Source organism: Chelonia mydas, chromosome 11 (genome assembly GCF_015237465.2).
Source record: "Chelonia mydas isolate rCheMyd1 chromosome 11, rCheMyd1.pri.v2, whole genome shotgun sequence".
NCBI lineage: Eukaryota > Metazoa > Chordata > Testudines > Cheloniidae > Chelonia > Chelonia mydas.
Genome location: NC_051251.2, coordinates 25,292,276 through 25,302,691, shown reverse-complemented (window position 1 = coordinate 25,302,691; position 10,416 = coordinate 25,292,276). Strand labels below are relative to the sequence as shown.

Genomic DNA, 10,416 nt, shown 5'->3' with positions numbered 1-10,416 from the left:
TACGATTATTTCTTTTTGCTTGATAAAGAAAATAAATATAAGCTCCTGCACTAAAGTTTTCAGACTATGCACCCATTCATATCAGTATCCAAAGCAATACATCCGCTAAGAAGATCTTAGAAGCTAAATAACCTCCTTTGCCTTTTTGATTGTGAACTATATGAAGACAAGAAATCTAACATTTAGAAACAAAAAATACTCTTGAAACTGTCAAAGAAACATTACAGCTTACAGTTAAAACAGTCCTCAGCTTCTGTTCAGAAGCTTACCAGATGACTGGGGAACTAAAGTGAAGCGTATGGGCAAACCAGACACAAAAATAGCAACAGTGGGAATCTGGGCCAACACACAAACAAAAAATAATAATAAAAGAATACAACGTTCTTGTCATGGCTATCTGATTAGGGGCTTCAGCTATTTCTTCCCTTTTTGTTCATATTCCTGTTTAGATGTGCTGTGTGATATCACCCAGTGATGCCATCATATGGCATTATGCTTTAATATATCCAGGTTCTACTCTGTGTTCTGTTGTTTTTCTCAGATGCAAAGGGATATATTCACTTCCACTACTGCTTAAGTAGCACAGGGACTTACTGTTGCAGGTCTACTCAAATAAAATTTGCTACTTCTTCCCATAGCCCAGTGACTGGGGTACTTTCCTGCAATGGTAGGCACCCAAATTCAAATCCTTTCTTCGCATCAGGCAGAGGGGAAGATTGAATGCAGGTCTCTAATATGCTAGGTGAGTACCCTAATCACTGGGCTAAAGCTCATTAGGGGGGAGATATTACTATACCCGCTGGCCTTGTTGTGAATCCTTTGCTTGCTTTTGTCAAAAGACCCGGAAGTCAAAACAGATTTTTTTGGCTTAAAATGTTTTGATTTAAAATTTTTCCTGTCAGTAATGCCAAAACATTTCAATTTTAATTTTTTTTTTTTGGCTTTTCAATTCACTAACATTTTTTGAAATTTTGTTGTTGTTTTAGGTTTGACCCAAAAAGATTATTTTTTAAAACTGCCAGCAAACCGAAAAATGCATTATTTGCCCGGATCTAGTAATAACCCACAAGAAACCTCCTGTATTGAATACTAATGCATATTAATTTATTGGGGTAAAATTGATTAAGCTTAAATCAAATATTTTTATCTGCTCACCAATAAGTGATTCTAAGGAATATAGCTATAGGATAGAATTGATCCAGTTTTAGTCTTGACTGTTTTCTAGGATTCAAGTGCCTAAATGTATCTGCCACTGGGCTGCACCCAGCCTCCCTGTGACAGGCTCTGCTAAAGAGGCTAAGCCAACCCAGATCCACCTGTGTGGATGGTTAATTGGATAAGTAGCTGAGAGAGATTGAGAGACTCTAAACAGAAAGAAAAGAAAATGCAAAGCTCTCTGGCCAGGGGCAGACTTTGAGCAAGTAAGGGAAAGACTGCAGTGTTCTCCAGGCAGCCGAGAAGTCTGAGCCCTTACAGCAGAAGGAGCTGCTGTTGGAACCCAGAGACTTTTATTTTGGGACTTTTAAGTTTTGCCTGAGCTCTGAGGTAAGAGCCTTTAAACCACTGTGCAAGTGCCTTTTTCAGAAGGCCTTATTAAATGGAGATCTACTGCTGTAAAGTAGAGTGTTTGGCTTCTCTTTGACCAGCTGTTAAAGTGACCTAATTCTTACCACATCAAGGGAGAAACTGAGGCAAACCACAACAGAGCAACACTCAACCACCAGGAGGTGCTCAGGAGGTGATGGTGGCCTTTTAAAAGTGTCAGACTCCGAATATAGAATAAATGGCTATCCTTATTCTGCAGTTAGGGCAATCATTACTCATGCTGCCCTTAGCAAAACTGAACAGCTAAAATATAAAATCTGGAGAGCTCTTTCTATAAGAGTCCATTTAAAGTGTTGTGTATTTTCTGGAATAACACAACTTCACTAAGAAATATCTTGATTATTGGATGTTGTCAGCTGTAGATAAAGAACATATTTATCTTCTAGGATAGGAAGCCGGTATTTTAAGGCTACAGAGTTTATAACAAATGGGGCCACCTTTATGGCTTTGGAAATCTGATTAAATGAGAAAGCTTGGCTAGTTTAAGAGGGATTTAGTCAGCTGTTGTATTAAAAACTTCATGCTAACCCTTTCCAACACAGAATTGCTAGTGATATGTCAACTAGTGAATACTGCATATATTCCTGTTTTTCCAGCACTAACTGCTTTGCATGTAATTCAGCTTTGTACAATATCATGGGTGGTTTGGGTGGTGTCTGATGCTGGACTTCATCAATGATCACAAAGCTACAAGAATAGGCATAAGAATATTCAATAAGACTTAGCTATCTAGTCAATATTGACATAGCAGAAAATAACCATTGCTCTCCAAAAAGCAAGATGGGGATTAGATACAGCACCACTGTGTTTGAATGTCTCCGTCTACAGTAAAGCATACATAATTTAGCTTTTTTATTCTCATAGCCCTATAAAAGCCTCAGTCATAGAACAGGAGCCCATTGTGCTAGGTGCTGTACAAACACAGAACTAAAAGACAGTTGCTGCCAATGTTAGACAATGTTGTTTAGCTAACATTTATATTTTAGGGCAGAAAAAAGATATAAGGCTCCTGCAGTACCAATTATGTCATTTTATTGGCTGCCCTGTTTCCTATTTGGTAACATACTATGTTGCCATATGAAGCCAATGTGTTTTTAAAAAAAAACATTTATTGAGATTTAAGTAATAAGAAACACCCATAGAGAAAGCTCTACGCACCCTTATCACTAAACTTAAAATCACAAAAGTTCACCATCCAGCAGCAAAAAAGAAGCATATACAAATAATGAGTTAACTCAGCCTGGCAGTAAACCAAAGCAGCAAAACAGATACTTTAACCACTCAAGGAACACACCTCTCAGCCTTCTCCAAGACCCCTGTCAAATAAATGATTTTTGCAGCATGCTTGGAAGGTCATCAGGTTCTGGCTATTTCAGACCAAAGGGGCGAAGCAAGTTCCAGCAGCTCCTTTCTTTAGAATGAGGGGGATCCAACTGAAGCTTCTCTGCTGATTGCAGATGTGGCAGTACATCATGAGGGAGAGATGTTTTCTCAGGTAAGCAGGTCCCAGGCCATTTAGGACTTCATAGGCCACGATCAATATCTTAAAGTATGCCCACAGACAAAGAGGTAGCCAGTGCAGATCTCAGAGTACTGAGACTAAATTTAATGTAGTTGCGTTCTTGATCATAGAGTGGGTAGCCAGCAGTATGATTTATTTTTTCCCTCATCACCTCAGAATTATTATTTAATGCATACTGTTCATGTCCATTATCAAGCTTGTTTCAGAGACTGGCTGGCTTTAGCTATGTGGCATGTAGTAAGTAGGGTATGAGTGAAGGACTGAATTGCTCTCCCTTCAGGAAAGGGTAGTATATTGTTAGCTGAAACACTCAATCTGCTAGTGTGGTAAAAAAACCTTTTGGCTAATAGATGTGAGAATATTGGGAAATATCACTGGGCTACTTCTACCTATGAACACCACAAATAATTTCTTGCAGAGGTTTTTACTTGCCCTTGTGGGCAGATTGTTGGTAGTGTTTTCATTAAATAAGCACTGATCTGACTTATTATTCTGTGTGACAGAAAGCTAGATCCTTACAGCATTGCGGGATGATTCAAAGCCCTTTGAAGTCCATAGGAATTTTTCCATTGGCCTTTGGATCAGGCCCCATATGTGGAGTGATGTGTTAGCGCCATACAGCAGCAGAAGCCATAGGAGTGTAGTGTCTCCGCAATGTGCAATAATGTGGTTAGGGAAGAATAAGACAAATTAGTTGGAATCTTTTCCTAAAGGAAGTGTATCTGGAGAAGAGTGTGAGGCAGGAGAGGGGCTCAGAGGAAAAAACCCAAAGTGGGTTCAAAAGAAATAATTGAACAACAGGCACTCAGATGCCACAGCACTGGGCCTTGTATAAGTACCTGAATAGAACAAAGCCTTAAAAGGCAGGTGGGTGACCCCATAGATTGATTTCAGAGTAACAGCCGTGTTAGTCTGTATTCGCAAAAAGAAAAGGAGTACTTGTGGCACCTTAGAGACTAACCAATTTATTTGAGCATGAGCTTTCGTGAGCTACAGCTCACTTCATTGATGAAGTGAGCTGTAGCTCACGAAAGCTCATGCTCAAATAAATTGGTTAGTCTCTAAGGTGCCACAAGTACTCCTTTTCATTTTGCCCATAGATTGAGTGACACAAACTGAGTAATAGTTAGTATTAGTGAACTATGGAGAAAGTTCACAGTAACTTGTTAATTATCGAGTAGATTAAGTATCCTTATTAACTGAAATTATACCCGTTAAACAATTTCTTTGAGAAATATATATAAATGAAGGCTCTGTGTCATAAAGTGAAATATATACAGAGAAACAGTAGTTGTGAAATAACATTTCTAAGGTAGGCTTCTTCTGATACTGGATACAGAAATAAGTTATTAACTGGGGCACAATGAACCATTTTTCAAAAGATAAGAAACAATGGGCAAAACTAAATCTGAACACTACATGTTCAAGTTTGGTACAGTTCAGTCTGTAATGTTTGCCGTTGGAGTTGCAATGGTATGTCACTGTGAAGAGCCTGTGCTCCTGAAGCCCATGTGCAGAGCACAAGGGACAGGAGAAGGCTGGCTTCTTTGGCAAGCAGTTTGCAAAGAAGAGATCTGATATGCCAATTGTGGGATTATGTCAAATGTGGGATTATTTCTCCATGAAGTCACTTGTTCTCCATGCCTGAATCATGGGCTGGCATTGTGATGTCACCATCACTGCCTGGGGGTTGGATTTAAACTTTGCACCTAATATACATATCTTTTAATGACTCAAGATTAACCTGCCTGTCACAGGTGGGGCTACTCTGTAGCCCCCTATGGGACCAAGCATGGTGTTGCAGGCATGCCCTGTTTTAGTCCACAAGTAGTGGCTGTCTACTTGGCACAGAGCAGCCTGTACCATAAGGTTGGCACCAGTCCCTAAATGATTCACTAATGATAACAAAACTCAGAATTTTGCTGCCTGTCTTTTAAACCAATCAACAAAACTCAAAGGCAAGCATTTAGCTGTAGAGCTTGAAAGCAAGGCCCTGACCTGGCCCTGGGGTTCTGGGCTATCATTGAGGAGCTCTTCCTCCTCCTTAGTCTCACCTCATGTCCCCCATGAGAAGAAGCAGACAAGCCTTCTTAATTTGCCTGCCTTCTCCCAATTGGTCAGTGTTTCCTCCCAGACTTTCTAGGCCTCTGGAGGACTAAGTCTTATTGGTAGCCAGGTCTAGCGGTACCAGTAACTCCAGCAGGGGGCAGAAAAGGCCAGATAGCCTTATCACACAGCCCTCCTACTGGGAGACCACAAGTCTAAATCTGTGGCTGACACATGGACACAAACTCTACCAGGTAAAAGGGACAGCCTGGAACACTGGATATGTCTGCTGCTAGTGCCACTACCATGCAGAAAGTACTCATTTCCCCAAAGCCAGTCGGTAACTCAGTTTAAAACCTGTCACATCAAATAGTTTCTTCTGGAAAGTTCATGTACTGCTATTGCTGTTCATTGATGAAAGAGCCTTCGTACTACTGGAGAAGGAGGCTGCCATTGCCAACACTTATTGTTACTATTTGAGCTGATGACAATAGGCAAATTTGATAAGAAGTAATGGCCCGTAAAAGGATAAATAACAGCATTAATATTGTGTGGTGCAACTTTGTTAGGATTGTAACTGAATTATAGCCATACCCAGTGCATTAATTAATAAGCAAATTTATGTTTGAACACTAGGAGTATAACAGTAGGAATATAATACTAACCACCTGATCAGGATGATGATGATGATTGTGAAATGCTCAAATAGATTAGAGAGGCGACAAAAGCAGGAAATGCAATAATAATGCGGAATTTAAACTATCCCCATATTGACTAGGTATATGTCACCTCAGGAAGGGATTTAGAGATAACATTTCTAGACAGTGTAAATGACTGCTTCTTGGAGCAGCTTGTCCTGGAACCCACAAGGGGAAAGGTCATTCTTCATTTAGTCCTAATTGGAGCACAGGACCTGGTCCAAGAGATGAAATTATATTGACCATAATATCATTGAATTTAAACATCCTTGTGTGTGTAAATACAAAAGAAACTCACCACATCAGCATTTGACTTCAGAAAGGCAAACTACATAAAAACAAGGAAGCTATTTAAACCAATTACAAGAAACAGTCACCAGGGTGAAATGCCTGCAAACTGCATGGATACTATTTACAATAATACATAATACAGGCTCAAACCAAATGTATACCCCCCAATAAAAAAAAAGTAAGAGAACCAAAAAAATTGCCATCGTGGCTAAACAGCAGAGTAAACAAGGCAGTTAGATGCAAAAAAGTATCCTTTAAAAACTGGAAGTCCAATATGAGGAAAATAGAAAGGAGCAAAAAACTTGGGCAGGTCAAGTGTAGAAATATAATAAGGCAGGCCAAGAAACAACTGGAAGAGCAACTAGCTAAAAACACAAAAACTAAGAGCAAATTTTTTTTTGAAGTACATCAGAAACAGAAAGCCTGGATACTAGGCTAGATGGACCACTGGTCTGACCCAGTGTGGCCGTTCTTATTTTCCCCTTCAATTAGGGCAAAATAAAAACTTCACTTAGATTCAGATCTTCAAAGGGATTTAGGTGCCTAACTCATTGAAATTGAAGTGTGAAGTGCCTAAATACCAATGAGGATCTGGACCTTATTCCCCTAAGCCAACCCTGAACCTTCACACATCCAGCCACCACCACCTGTTTTTTCAAGCCCCAGTTCCTCCCCTGCCCTCTGTGTTCCCGCTTAACTTCTAGTCTAATACTCGAACCCCTCCAGGCTCTCACTGTAAGTTTCCACTTTACCCCAGATCCAAACTCTGACCTCTTTTCTTGGTTACCCAGGATCCCATCTTTTCCATGTTTGAGATCAGTGAAGCCCAGCTGGGCTAGCATCCTGTGATCTCACTCCAAACTTCCATACACTGCATGTGTGAGTGAACGCTGAAATACTTTACCCTGCCCTGTTAATGTTGGCTTGTGCTATTCTAGTGAGCTGTACCCATATGAGCACATAAAGTATCAGTGAATGATGCTATATGACAATGTGGTAGGCAAACAATTGATTGCCATAGGTGTGGGTAAATCAAGAGTTCCTCATATATAAACATAACCTCTGTTTTTAGCATTAAATTGTCTCTACAACTCTGAGAGGCCTTTCATTTAGACCTACTGAGTTACCCAATACAATATGATTCACCAGCTTAAAGGAGAACTGCATCTATTTTGCACAGCCCAGTAATATGATAGTTTAAAAGGTAAGAAACAAACAAACAACATCAGCTGTAAAGGATATTTCTGAGCCTACTGTTGGGGCCAACTGTTGGGCCAAGAAATTGTCATTGTGATGCTAGCTGCGTGAGAACCCAGCATACAAGATCTAAACTAGCATCTCATCTGCTTCATTAATGGTTTAAAAGAAATAACATTTTATAATTCCATTTTTCAAATACTAAATATTAGGAGCCAGATCCTCGGCTGGTAGAAATTGAGGTAGTTGCACTGACTTCAGTGGATCTCTGCAGATTTACAGAAGCTGAGGACGTGGGTTTAGATTTTTTTTCTTATGATTCTTAAACCATTAATAAAGCAGAGTTGGATCTGGGTATACAGTCTTTCAATGGGTTTTCACATTGCCAGTGTCATAAATAATATCACTCTTCAGTAAGATGGCCACTGCTAATAGTAAGGTCAGAAATGCCATATGTAAATTATGTGTTTAAAAATAATTCAGTTTACTCGTGGTGACAGATGGTTCTTACATTCTGAACTTTGAAACTTGGACTGAACAAATGAGGGCAATTTCTGCAGTATTAGGGCAAAGACAATAGTAATATTTAATATGCCAAAAGGGATAAATCTATTAAATTAATAATTTTATTGAAGTAAATATCGAGGATGGGAACATGCTGAAAGCATTAAGAGCTACCATAGATAGAGCTTAGTCAATATAGAAATGTAATAAATGGTTAATGTAATGGATCCTTTAGCCCACTTGAGCCCTCGTTTTCAATAGCAAGTGCTGCTGATACCTGAATTCAGATAGTCTTCCCTTTTGTGTCCTGAAGCAGCCAAGTTCATGTAATGTGGGAAAGGATTGTTTAAGGAGCTTTCATAAATGAACACCCCTTAAAAATGTCTGAGAGGAGAAAAGGGTTTAGTCACAGAGTTGTTTGTTGGAATCCGCATAGTGACCTGGGTACAAAGCTCAACTTTGCGCTTCGCCGTCCAACTTGCCTTTTCTAGAATGTAAATAAAAGTAGGCTACTCTGTGTATGTGTCAGTTCTTGTCTCTCCTAACACTCTGTGTGTGCCTCAGTTCTTGTCTCTAACGAGGAAATGACCATTACTAGAATAGCAATCTGTCTGATTGCTAGCAAGCCGTGACAGTAATGGTATTCATTTTAAACTGCGGTTTACTGTTGCTGTGCACTAATAAGCAGCTGTCACACTTCACTCCAGATGTGGCTTAATGTGGCAGATAAATCCCCCTTTATTGTACATTACACATACATCCAAGTTATATAAATGTTATTACATTTTATATAAAAGTAAGGAATTAATTCTGCATCAGTGGAAACTCTCATACTTCCCTTGTGCGGAAGTAATCTCCTCTTTTCATCCGTAACCTCTGAAATGTGTTTCCTCTAGCCCATAGTTTATTTTATATCAACGTGTGATTCATGGGTGTCCAGAATAACAACATCCATTTTAGAGAATAGTGGGCATAGAACAGATAGTGTTTATGTACAACTGTGACTAAAGCAGACCTTGACTTCCACAACCCTCAGCTGGGCAGACACGTTATCTTTTGGATATTTTTCTTCTTAGAGATGGATGTGGGCTGACCATCACCCCGCAAGGCTGAAAAGGAACATTAGGTTTGTTTCAAAATCAGCATTTGGGTTGGGAATGTAATGCGTATGTGGAAGGAATCCAAACCGCCATGTCCGTTAGGTGCAAGACACAGGAAATATGCAGTTCTGACTCTATGCAGGGCAGGGCTGGGCACTTTGGGCTAGACCCTGTGCTTGTTGAAGTCAAGGGCAAAGCGCCTGGTGACTTAGTTGTTTTTATTATTTGTACCTTATAAATAGTACATACCTAACCTATAGGTATGTCATGGGATGCTGCCCTCCAGCATGCCCCTTTGTGGCCCCCTAATGGCTTTCTGGTGCATTGCACTCAGGGACTCTCAGGTTCTTTCAATCAGTTACTCAGACTAGATTGATTCAAGAGATGTATTCCTTTGTGGGGTCTGATTTATTAAGCCTTTCTACCAAAGTGCCCCAGGTCACCCTCTCTGCATCTAGATAAGAGTCTGATCTCTCAAAACAGGAGTCCCCAGCTCTTCTCCTGGGAACTGATTGTAAGTTAGCTACCTTTGGCCTTTGCCAGCTTTTCCCTCAACCAACCCACCTTCCCCAATTAGTCCTTAGGTTCAGGGGGTTCAGCAGGCCAGCCTTCTCCTGATGGCATCTGCCCTGCTGTGAAGGAGAAGGCAGCGTTTATGCTGGTCCCCTTCCCCCATTCCCAATTGTTTGGGGGGTGGAGGGCGAAGGCTTCTGGCCCTCAGCCCTTAATGATACAGTGATGAGATTTCCTCCCAAGCACCACTCAGTCCCAGACCACTTCCTCACTATCCATATCCCCCTTACATCCTTATATCTATAAAACCTTTCAAACCTTTATAGGGCCGTGTCATATGGCAGGGTGGACTGACTACTATGCACTATTGCCCTGAAGGGGCAGACTGCCATGTCACATGCCCCATTACTCTCTTGTGCCAGGGCACCAGGCTACCTTGTGCAGTGGGAAGTGGGCTAAGTAGAGGTGCTACATCCCTCCTTGCACAGGCTGGGGCAGAGATGGGGTAGGGGGAGGAAGTGAGCAAAGCCTTGACTCTGCTCCCCCGAAGTATCTGTTGCATTGGTGAGCATATGATGCCCCATATGTAGACCTGTCACCTTTTACTCCTTCTCTAGAATAGTGGAGAGACTGGGAATAAGATTACGCCTCCTTGCATCACAGTTTCTCTCCCAGCCTGCTCTGGAGCAGCACAACAGCCTGCTACCCTTGTTATAGGCTAGTGCTCTCAGCGATGCTCTAGCCTTTAGAGGAAGACAACCGAAAAATGTACAGTAACACCTGGAAATGTTCTGACCAGCTTTTTGAGGGAGTTACTTGGAGTCCTTCGTGTTAAAGGACATTGGTTGCTGATGTTAGGCCATTAGACTCCAGAACCATACTATTTCCTTTCACCTACATAAAGCAAATACGTCAGCATGCTTCTGTGTTGTGGTTTGTG

The 10,416-nt window shown here is 40.8% G+C and overlaps 1 long non-coding RNA gene across 1 annotated transcript in view; it reads left to right on the top strand.

Annotated features, from left to right (window-relative positions):
* The first annotated feature begins 1,323 nt into the window (after window positions 1-1,323).
* LOC122462350 overlaps window positions 1,324-10,416 on the top strand; it is a 48,782-nt gene continuing 39,689 nt past the window's right edge. Inside the window, exon 1 of the long non-coding RNA XR_006284845.1 lies at window positions 1,324-1,545. This is a non-coding gene — a long non-coding RNA (uncharacterized LOC122462350). The remainder of the gene's footprint in view (window positions 1,546-10,416) is intronic.